The 11,781-nt window shown below is 41.8% G+C and overlaps 1 pseudogene; it reads right to left on the bottom strand.

Annotated features, from left to right (window-relative positions):
* Window positions 1-2,068: 2,068 nt before the first annotated feature.
* Window positions 2,069-3,056, bottom strand: LOC137759016 (serine/threonine-protein kinase MARK2 pseudogene; annotated as a pseudogene).
* Between the last annotated feature and the right edge of the window lie 8,725 nt (window positions 3,057-11,781).

The following is an 11,781-nucleotide window of genomic DNA, read 5'->3' as shown; positions in this document are numbered from 1 at the left end:
TATGTGGGGGTTTTCTTGCCTTTTTGGAAATCTGAGGTCTTCTGCCAGCGTTCAGTAGGTGTTCTGTAGGAGTTGTTCCACATGTAGATGTATTTTTGATGTATTTGTGGGGAGGAAGGTGATCTCCACGTCTTACTCCTCCACCATCTTGAAGGTCTCCTCTAGGATATGTTTTGTTCAGAAAAAAAGAATAATTTTGTCCTAAAATAAAATGACTGATTGTTCCAGAACGAGAAAGAGGAAAGTGTAGGATAAAACCTGAATAGATAGGGAAAGTTTTAGAAGGATTGTGAAAAAGGAATCTCATCTCTCATGGTCCAAGCTGGCTAAGATTGGATGGATTTATTTAAAGCGTTTTTAAAAATGATCTTTAGTAATCATTACTGATACAAAGCTAGAGTTTGGTTTTCCTCTGTTAAAATGACAAAGTTTTCTTTAATTATTGGTCTGCTTTTAAGAGGCTGTAAAAAGTTTTTTTACCTTTTAAGTAATCTGCCTAGGAAACAAAGATTCTGTGCCTTAACATTTTTTCTGGTGTTGGCTTTATCATGTACTTGATTATTTGAGAGAGCCAAAGTTTTCTCAGTTTTGAAAGAACAAAAGTTTTGTTTTTTCTTTTAATCATGTTACCACTTTTATTTTCTTTTGAAGTACTCTGTTGTTACTTTAAATAGGTAGCTTCACGTTGTTTCACAGTGACTTATCCTATTTATCCAAGTGTTCAAACCTTTTGACATTTTTGACAACTTTGCTGTCCCAAAGTCAAATTTTAAATAAAATATTCTGGATCTCAGACTGACTTTGAGATTTCCCAGAGGCCCCCTCGAAAATCACAAAGGGTTTGTTCTTTCACCAGGTAAAAAGAGAGATGTTAAGACTAATTAGGTTCCTTTGATTTATTAAATTACATAAGAAGCATTGTCAAGAAAAGATGCTTAACCTTCCCTAGGTTATATTTGTATGGGTAAAATGTTATTAATATAAATATTTTGAATCGTATAAAATTCCTAGAAATTTGTCAGTGCTCTTGCTGTCTATGAAATGTCCTAGTGCTCCTTTGCCTAATACTAAGCAACAAGGTAATAATATCTGTCATAATTCCAGTCACTATTTTAAAATATTGTATGTCACAGAAACAGCCAAATTTCCTTGTCAATTACATTTTTTAATAATAAAGTTTCATGAGATTTTTAAACACAGACTTTTAAAGTCTTTTTACATTTTACATCCTCAGATATTTATTGCTTTACTGTGAAACTGTTTTCAGTTAGTTACAAGCAAGAGTGCTCGTTTTGAACAGAAAAAAAAGAAAGAGAGAGAGAGAGAAAGGTGCCATGCACCTGGTCGATTTCCTGCACCACATTGTTGGGCTCCATGGAGCTTATGATATACACGCTCCATGAAGTGCAGGGAGCACAGCTTGACCACCCCATTCTCTCTTGTGTTAGCTGCCCACCATTGGGTGTTTGATTGACTCCACTCTGCTCTGAGCTTCATGCAGAGTCTTTCTGACTGACCTGAAACATAAGCGTCTGCCTATGAAAACCACTGATTTTCTGCAATAGCTATGCTGCTGAACTTCTACCCTGACTCCTGGTCCTCTCCTGGCCATTGATTTTCTGTGTTGCTACTCTTTTTTTTTTTTATTATTTATTTTTGGCTGTGTTGGGTCTTTGTTTCTGTACGAGGGCTCTCTCTAGTTGCGGCAAGCGGGGACCACTCTTCATCGCGATGTGCGGGCCTCCCACTATCGCGGCCTCTCTTGTTGCGGAGCACAGGCTCCAGACGCGCAGGCTCAGTAGTTGTGGCTCATGGGCCCAGTTGCTCTGCGGCATGTGGGATCTTCCCAGACCAGGGCTCGAACCCGTGTCCCCTGCACTGGCAGGCAGATTCTCAACAACTGCGCCACCAGGGAAGACCAGGGAAGCCCCCTGTGTTGCTATTCTTATAGTAGGACTTAAAGGTGGAAATGAAACTCTCTACTTTGGATCAGCAGAAACCCAATGCTGTGAAATGCAGGATGGGAAGGACAGCAACGGAAGGCATGGGTTTCATGGTGATGGTAGCCCTAAAGCTCTTGTAAATAGATGTCCATCACTTCAACGTACTTCTGGCCCATCAATGAGTCCTGCATCTCTTCTCATGTGTAGCCCATAAACACCATCAACTCAGTCTGCCAGGGATCCCTGTAGTCAGGGGGTGGCTTGATGTGAGGCTTCAGTTCCTCCTCATTGTCCCCGTTCATCCATGGGTTCTTTGTGATTTCTGTTAAAGTGACTCTGTCACTGGGGTTGAGGATGAGGAATTTCTTGAGCAGGTTTTCACACTCCATGAACATTAAGGAAGAAATATGGTATATTATGCTCAGTACCCATTGCTGCAGCTTCCTGAAGCTCTGTCCAGTGAAAGGCAGGGACCTGGTGACCATAGTATAGAGGATGACTGCAGGCTTCCCAAATGTACTGTTGGACCATCGTACTTTTGGCCCCAGAAGAGTTCTGGGGCAGCATAAGGAGAACCGCTACAGAAGGAAACCGGTTTGTTGCTAAAGGTAAACTAATTGCTGAAGCCAACGTGTGCAATTTTTATATATGAGTTAGCATCAGAAAGCAGGTTCTCAGCCTTTAGATCCCTGTAGACAATGCCCTTCTTGTGGCAGTACTGCACAGTGGACACTATCTGCTAGAATTTGCCTCAGGCCTATTCTTCTTTCATGTGACAGTGGACCAGACCAGTAGATAATCAAACACCTCTCCTCTGCTAAAATATTCCATAACCAAGTAGAGTGTTTCTACCATGTCAATCATCTTGAATAGTCTTATGATGTTGGGGTGATTGAGGGCCTTCATGTTCTGGACTTTATGGAACAAGCTGTGGAGGCTGGAGGAGCTTTACTGACTCTTGTTAATGACCTTCACAGGCACCTCTGTCCCAGTCAGGTTGTGCTGGGCCAACTTCACATCAGCAAAGCTGCCCTGGCCGATGGTCTTGAGGAGCTGGTAATTGTCAAGGTGGGTCTCCTCATCAGCAGAGGTGGCCTTGAGGCCCTGCAGCATGGTGACCTACTGCTAACAATACTAACAATATTAATTAACAGTACTAACAATGCTAATGAATAATACTAGAAAACCATATAAAAATGAGGGAAAAAGAAGAAAGAAAAAGAAACAAATGAAAAAAGTTTTAAAAACAGAGGAAATAAGCTAACTGTGGCCAAAGTCCCTCAGGTCACGAAAAACCACCAATCTGGGCTGAAAGAACCAAAAAGCTAGGCCCAGTCAGGGACTTTTATAGGTGCTTGGAATTCCCTAACAGTGGCTCTTTATGAGGTTAAGACAAGAAGCAGACCTATATCAACTAGGCATGTTCACAGTGGTATTCTCACTTGTTGTCTCAAGAACACTTTACTCTTTTTTAAAAAATTGAAGGGCCCCCAAAGAATTTTTGTTTATGTAGATTATAGAGATCAATATTTACCTTATTAGAAATTATAACCTGTAGGATGCTTCATTGGCCTTTTCATTTCAAGTGTGAGCTATCATAATATTCATAATTTTTGGCTTTAAAAGAGCTCATAATGTATATACTAAAAATAATTCAATATCTTTTACTTTAAACTCTGAGTAATTGGCCCCCCAAAAAACAAACAAACAAACAAACAAAACACAATTTTACTGGCTTCACAACAGCATTGACAGACTCTTTCCTTTTTTATTAGATTCTTTTTTTAAAAAAATTAATTAATTTTGTTTTATTTATTTATTTTTGGCTGCAGTGGGTCTTCATTGCTGCACATGGGCTTTTCTCTAGTTGCGGCGAGTGGGGGCCACTCTTCGTTGCGGTATGCGGGCTTCTCATTGCGGTGGCTTCTCTGGTTGTGGAGCACGGGTTCTAGGCGCGAGGGGTTCAGTAGTTGCGGCTCGCGGCTCTAGAGCACAGGCTCAGTAGTTGTGGTGCACGGGCTTCGTTGCTCCGCGGCATGTGGGATCTTCCCCGACCAGGGCTCGAACCTGTGTCTCCTGCGTTAGGCAGGCGGATTCTTAACTACCGCACCATCAGGGAAGCCTGACAGACTCTTTCCTTGACTAAACTTTAATCAGGCTCCTCTAAGCCTTAAGAGTCCTTGACCTTGGTATCTGTCATTGTCTGGCCTGAATCACCCCACTGTAGCAAGAATCTTCAACTCAATATCAGTTTAGAGAGAACCCCCCCACCCTCAATATCAGATCACACTCAATATCTGATCAAATTTCTCATCCCGCACCCTTGGTATCTGATCACCCTGCCTTCCTTTGAGGTAGGAGATAGATGGGCCCCTGGGCTGGCAGCTGGTGTTTGTCAAGTGGAGTAAAATTGAAGCTTTGTTCTCACCCAGATGCTCTGAGGGCAAAGCTAGTGGCAGAAGCTGAGCTCTGTTGAAGTAAAGAGATAAGATGCCCACTCCTGAGGTCAAGGAAAACTTCCCTGTCTGCACATGCACAGGAAGGCTCCTTGGGGGTCAAAAAGGGAGGGGCCCCCACCCCATAATATGTGTGGACATACTCCCACAGGCCTGTACGGTGGGATCCATCTTAGCAAAAGGTTGTGCACGCATGTTGGGGAGGGTCCTGGGACCAGTCAGGTGTGAAAAAAGAAACGAGATAATTGGCCAAAGGTAAACAAAGACACAGAAGGACTGTCCTATATAAGTGATTTAAATCACCTCTTTATCGCACTCCTCATTCAGGACGCCCGCACTCCTCTCCAGGTGTGTATTTCTGCTTTGCTTCTGAATTAAGTAAACAAACTGTTTGTGTGCTCTCCAACATGCTATCCCATGTCTCTAATAATAAACTTTGTACCTGTTTTTACAGTTTTTGCCTCAAACGGGGGGAAAGAGCTACGGCCACTTTGCTTCTAGCCTCTGGCCCCTGGTGGTCTAGTGGCTAGGATTCCTGATTTTCGCCCAGGCTACCCAGGTCCAATTCCTGGGCAGGGAACTAAGATCTCTCTTCGCTACCGCTCACTGCTGTCTCTCCGAGATCACCTTCAGCAAGAATTCTCTTAGGTCTCTTTAACCAGAATCGCCTATCCCTCATGTTTTCTCTTAGTAATTTCCCATCACTGACCCCAACCTGCTCCTTGGCTTATAAATTCCCATTTGCCCATTCTGTATTTGGAATAGAACCCAGTTCTATTCTGAGGTCTTTTTCCATATTGCAATTGTTCCTGAATAAAATCCGTTTTCACCACCTTAAAAATTAATAAAATAAAATTTGTCTTCACTATCTTAAGTAGTGTCTAGTTTTGTTTATCTTTGACCATTTCTTGTTCGTGGCTTTAATCCTTGTTTACTTTAGATGGCACAAGATGGCATCCTGCATTTTAAATAAGCTGAAGATAATTGTTCTGATGTTTGAAGCTACAGGGATTTTTAAGGCCTTTTGTTCAATTAGTATTTGATGGGGCTAACACTAATTGAATCTCTGAAACTGTGTTTAACATATCTTATTTCAGTTGTCATGTATAATGAATTACAACTCAGCGGACACTTTTTTATTTTTTTTATTTTTTAAAATTTATTTATTTTTGGCTGTGTTGGGTCTTCGTTTCTGTGCGAGGGCTTTCTCTAGTTGTGGCAAGCGGGGGCCACTCTTCATCGCGATGCGCGGGCCTCTCACTGTCGCGGCCTCTCTTGTTGGCGGAGCACAGGCTCCAGACGCGCAGGCTCAGTGGTTGTGGCTCACGGGCCCAGTTGCTCCGCGGCATGTGGGATCTTCCCAGACCAGGGCTCGAACCCGTGTCCCCTGCACTGGCAGGCGGATTCTCAACCACTGCGCCACCAGGGAAGCCCCAGCAGACACTTTTTTAAATTAAATTTTTCATTTTGAAATAATTGTAGATTTAAGCTGCCGCCTTCCCAAGTTTTGACACAGTGGTCTTGTGTAGGTCATGAACCTTGTCAATCAGCCTAGTTCATGCTCCTGGTTGTGTCTCAAACCCTTGCGATTGGCCAAGCCACCTTTCTTCTTAGTGGCTCCCGGTAGCTCTGGGTGTGCCAATACCTATCAGTGTCCTAAATGGGAGGATCACAGTCAGCACCCAGATGCAGACCAGTTGGAAGCAAGACCCTTAGGCAGCATCTGGGGACACGCTATGACCTTCTAAGGAAGAAATTGGGAGGTAGGATTTTTTTACCTGCTCCCTCTGTGTTGAGCTGGGGTGTTATAACCATGGGATGGTTGCTCCTAAGCCCATTAAGAACTGCTTTTTGACCACAGTCCTGTGGGACTCCTGAATGCATGCCCTGCTGTCTATCAGAGCCAGTGATCCAGGGGCACTTCCCTCAGGCAGCAGCTGCAAAAGATCAGGTAGCAGACTAGTGTATAAGATTCTTCCATGGAGATACTGGTGACTTGGAGTGAGCTAGAGAAAGAGGGCAAGGGGGATGTTCCCACACTTCCCTTGTCTCCCTGGAGGATTGCAGTCAGCCCATAGATGCAAGCTTGAATAGAAGCCTGACCCTCAGGTAGCAACTTCTGAAGTATGCAAATAGACCCCTTTAAGGGAAAAACCGGGGAGATGGGGATTTCTGCTCCCTCTACAATGAGCCCTGGGGAGATAGCCAGTTAAGAACTGCTTCTTTGTTTGTTATAGTCTGTGGGACTCCTGAATGGAAGCCCTGTTGGCTATCAGAGCCATGTGACCAGGGGAGATGTCCCCTTGGGCAGCAGCCACAAAAGCTGAGGCAGAGACATATGTACAAGCTCCTTTCAGTGGGACAATGGCTACTTGGGGTGGGCAGGAGGGAGAGGGTGATGGGGAGTGCCTGCAGGCTTCCCTGGTCTCTGAGGAGGCTTGCATCAGCCTTGAGACGTGTGCTAAATTAGAAGCCTGATCTTCAGGTAGCAGCTTTTAAAGTATGCAGATAGACTCCATTCAGGAAAAGACTGGAAGATGGGCCCTTTTTTCCTGCTCCCTCAGCCCTGAGCACTGGGATGATAGCTGCAGTTAAGCGTTCGCTCTCATTAATAACTGCTTCTTTGCTCTAGTAGTTTGTGGGTCTCGTGCACACAAACCCCATGACTTGCAGAGCTAGGTGTTTTGGAGGCCAATCCCTCTGATGGGAGCCTTAAAAGTTGAGGTGCTAGTTGTGTATTCCAAACCCTTCTCTCTTCAGACAGAAACTGGGAATTGGAGGGGATGGTCCCACTCTGAATTTTTGGCACTGTGCCAGGGTTGGGGTTTTTGGCAAGAGTGTGTACCAGCCTTTCCTACCTGTTTTGATGTGGGTATTTGCTCATTAGCCCAATGTGTAGGAATCAGCCAGTTTCTGGATTTCTTTCAGAGGGGATTGCTTCATGTATAACTACTTCTTTTGTGTGTCCATGGGAGGTGGGGACGTTGTAGCAAATGTAGAAATGAGACTTTTCTGACAAACAAGGAAAATAAGCAAACAATGAATAGGCTGGGGAAACAACATAAACAGGCCTGAAACAGTTAAGCAATCTTGGTTATTCTTTAGCTGTTGCTACTAACAAACACTTGTCGCTAGACTTGTCCTTCACAAAGCTAAACAAAGTTAATTAACTCTGACTCCGTATGAATCGTACAATCCACCTGGCATTTACTCTCGCTGCATTCTTTTGTAGCAAATCACCCCTTGTAGCTGTTTACATCTCAGAAAAAGGTCGCAGGCCGATAACGCAGAGATGAAGGGAACCAGTTACCAGGCTGCCTGATGCCAGCAGTTGTTACCGAGTCCAAGCTCGCTCTGCTCGCCACGCGAAAAGCAGGCGGACCGAGAAGATGGCAGACTAATGTCTGAAAAACCATCTTTTCAGGGCTTGGAAGCCAGTTTCTTTTATAGCACAGAGAGGAGGAGGAGGAAGTAAAGTGAAAAGGCCATAAGTTTTGCAAATATCCCCTGGCATGGCCAGCCTCGGGGAGGGGATGTGTTAATTTCTTCTTTCTTGCAGCCTTCCACTGGTGGGCGGGGTCAGATTATCTCACTGTGAGCTGAACAGAGACACTTTTAACATTCAGGCAGAGGGGCAGGGTTCCCTGAGGCAGGCCATTATGTATGATTAAAATAGGAAAGGCAAAGGTTAAAGTCAAAGAAACAGATCAAACATGGAGTCCGATTTAGCTCTTCCTTGTTACAATGTGACTGTTTTAAAATATTGCAAGAAGAAGCAGAATGCAAGACCTTCACCACTTTGATCCTTATCACTTACCCTGGACAGAGAGTTCCACCTATAAGACCCCCTGTAATTCCCCAGGACTGGGAGACACAGTTCTTTTAGGTGCTAGCCTGTTGTGTCTTCCTTTTGCCTGGCAAAGAAAATAAAAAACCTCTCTATTTCTTATCTTCCAAATCTCTGTCTCTGTATTTTTATTCAGCATCGGTGCACAGGGAGCCAAGATTTGGCAACAGGGAGTTTAGACTCTGGCACTTTACTCTTTTGGTGCCTATGGTTTCATTCATTGGGCTATTAGAACAGCTGAATCCGGAATATTGACATCAGATGCTGGTGAGCATGTAGATCTGTATAAATCTTGATATATGTGTATTTTATCTTTTTATGTAAAATGAGCTACAAGATCAATTTCAGTTTCTTCTAAATGGATAACAACTGTGCCAGCATACTTTGTGAATGGACTGTGTTTTAACACACAGTGTCAACTCTGTCTACATCAAGTTTCTGTTTAACCTTGGATTTGTTTCCTGGCTCTCTGTTCTTTACTATTGGTCCACTTGGCTATCTCTGAGCCCAAAATGTTGGCTGGCTTAATCATCACAGCTCTGGGAAATGTCTTGATATATATTATAGGAGACTAAAATTCCTAGTCTTGTTCTTATTCTGCTGTGTCTTGTCAATTCCTGGCTATTTGTTCTACCACATAAAATTCACTTACCAAGTTCTAAGAAAACTCCACTGAGATTTTCAAAGAAATTGTTTTGAATCTATAGATTAATTCTGGGAGAAATGATATCTTTAAATTACACATATTTTATCTGAAAGATTTTATGTCTCTCTTATTTCAGTTTTCTTTAGTCTTTTAATAAAGTTTCATAATGTTCTTTAATAAGTTTGCAAATAATTTATTGGACTTATTCTTTTTTTTTTTTTTAAACATTATGCTGCGCACCTTGTTTCCCTCCCTTTTTTTCTTTCATCTTATTTTTTATTAATTAATTTATTTTTATTTTTGGCTGTGTTGGGTCTTTGTTTCTGTGCGAGGGCTTTCTCTAGTTCCTGCAAGTGGGGGCCCCTCTTCATCGCGGTGCGCGGGCCTCTCACTATCGCGGCCTCTCCCGTTGCGGAGCACAGGCTCCAGACGCGCAGGCTCAGCAATTGTGGCCCACGGCCCCAGTCGCTCCACGGCACGCGGGATCCTCCCAGACCAGGGCCCGAACCCGCGTCCCCTGCATTGGCAGGCAGACTCTCAACCACTGCGCCACCAGGGAAGCCCCTGGACTTAGTCTTAATTTACACACTTTTGATATTGTACATGGCATGTTTGTTTTTCTGTCTTTGCTGTTTCTTTGCTGTTGTATAGAAATGCAGTTTATTTGGGTTATTAATCTTAAGTCACATGAATATGATGAATTCATCCATAGATTCTTCTAGATTTTCTGTGTAGTGGCCATTCTATTTATTCCTTTCTAAAGTTATAACTTTTTCCCATTTTATTCCCTTATTGAAATGACTAGTACTCCAGTATAGTTTTGGAGAACTGTATTTAATGCAATCATCTTTATTATGTTCCTGATTATGTGTGATATTTGCTGTGATGATATACAATTTGCATGATGTTTGCTAAGTTTGTTTTCTTTTTATCAGATTAAGGAGGTTCTCTTTTAATTCTAGATTCATAAGCAATTTTCTTCTATTTTGGATTCACTAAAATTTTAAATCATGAATGGATGTTGAAATTTTTCACATCTGTTAAAAAATTTATAGTTTTACTCCTTTAATTCATTAAGATAATAATTACATTAACACATATTCCAACATTGACCTAATCTTTCATTCCAGGAGAAGCTCAAATTGGTCATCATGCATTATGGTTTTTATACCCTTTGGTTTGATTTTGCAAATTTTCTGTATTACTTTTATATTTTGTTTCTGAATAATGTTGATCAATACTTTTCCTTTTCCAAACTGCCCTTGTCTGTTTGATATCAAAATTATGGTAAGCTAACAAAAAGACTTTAGTATTTCCTATTTTTCTATTTCCAGGAAAATTTGCTGTAAGACTGAAATTTTCTGTTTTCTTGGACGTTTGGTGGATACTGTGTGGAAAACAATATGCTAAGGTGTCTCCTCTGTGGGAATAGTTTTAAATAGTGATTCAATTTCGTTCATGGTTATAGAACTACTTAGGTCATTTATTTTTCCTTGAGTTAGATTTTGTATTTTATATTTTTTCTAGGAACTTTTAATTTTATCATTCTTGAATAGAAAAGGACAAAGTCATTCAAAATAGTTTATTGTATACCTCTCTGGTGAATCTTTGGCTCTTCCTCCTTGTTATTTCCTGCACTGCTTAATTGTGCCATCTCTCTTTTATTCTTTTTTTTTTTTATTTTTTTTATTTTTGGCTGTGTTGGGTCTTCGATTCTATGCGAGGGCTTTCTCTACTTGTGGCAAGCGGGGGCCTCTCACTGTCGCGGCCTCTCTTGTTGAGAAGCACAGGCTCCAGATGCACAGGCTCCAGACGCGCAGGCTCAGTAGTTGTGGCTCACGGGCCCAGCTGCTCCGCGGCATGTGGGATCTTCCCAGACCAGGGCTCGAACCCGTGCCCCCTGCATTGGCAGGCAGATTCTCAACCACTGTGCACCAGGAAAGCCCCCTCTCTTTTATTCTTGATTGATGTTGCCAGATGCTTATCTATTTTAATAGTACTTTGAATCATCTAACTTTAGCTTTATTAATCTGTACTATTTGTCTTTTTATTTCTACAAATCCTTCTCTTTATAATTTCTATCCTTCTATTCTCTTCCAGTATATTATGATTTAAATATAAATGACAAACAGATAAATGTTCAACTTTTTCATTTCTAATAATAATATTTAAGGATATAACTTTGACTCAAACCAAATTAGCTCCATTTCATACATTATGATATATTGTGATTTCAATATCATTCAATTCTTAAAATTTTATAAGTACTATTATAATTTTTTCTTTGAGTCCTCAGTTATTTTAGAAGTGTGTTTAAAATTTTTCAAATATATAAGAATGTTACACTATTTTCATTATTATTATTTTTTTTTTTGTAAGAAGACTTCTTTTTATCAAGTTATTTATTTATTTATGGCTGTGTTGGGTCTTCGTTTCTGTGTGAGGGCTTTCTCTAGTTGTGGCGAGTGGGGGCCACTCTTCATCGCGGTGCGCGGGCCTCTCACTATCGCCGCCTCTCTTGTTGCGGAGCACAGGCTCCAGACGCGCAGGCTCAGTAATTGTGGCTCACGGGCGCAGTTGCTCCGCGGCATGTGGGATCTTCCCAGACCAGGGCTCGAACCCGTAACCCCTGCATTGGCAGGCAGACTCCCAACCACTGCGCCACCAGGGAAGCGCTATTTTTATTATTGTTATTTAACTTAATTATATTGTATTTAGATTAGAGAACATTGCCTGAATGACACCAATTTTTTGAGATTTTCTGAAAACCATTTTATGTGCTTGTACATGGTGAAAGTTTGTGAATGGTCCATGTGTGCTCCAAAATAATGTTTTTCTGAGGGATCAGTATTCTAAGAATGTCTACTTGATCAAACTTATTAATTTGTA

This window comes from Eschrichtius robustus, chromosome 2 (genome assembly GCF_028021215.1).
Source record: "Eschrichtius robustus isolate mEscRob2 chromosome 2, mEscRob2.pri, whole genome shotgun sequence".
In the NCBI taxonomy this organism is placed as follows: domain Eukaryota; kingdom Metazoa; phylum Chordata; class Mammalia; order Artiodactyla; family Eschrichtiidae; genus Eschrichtius; species Eschrichtius robustus.
This window is presented reverse-complemented; position numbering and strand designations above follow the sequence as displayed.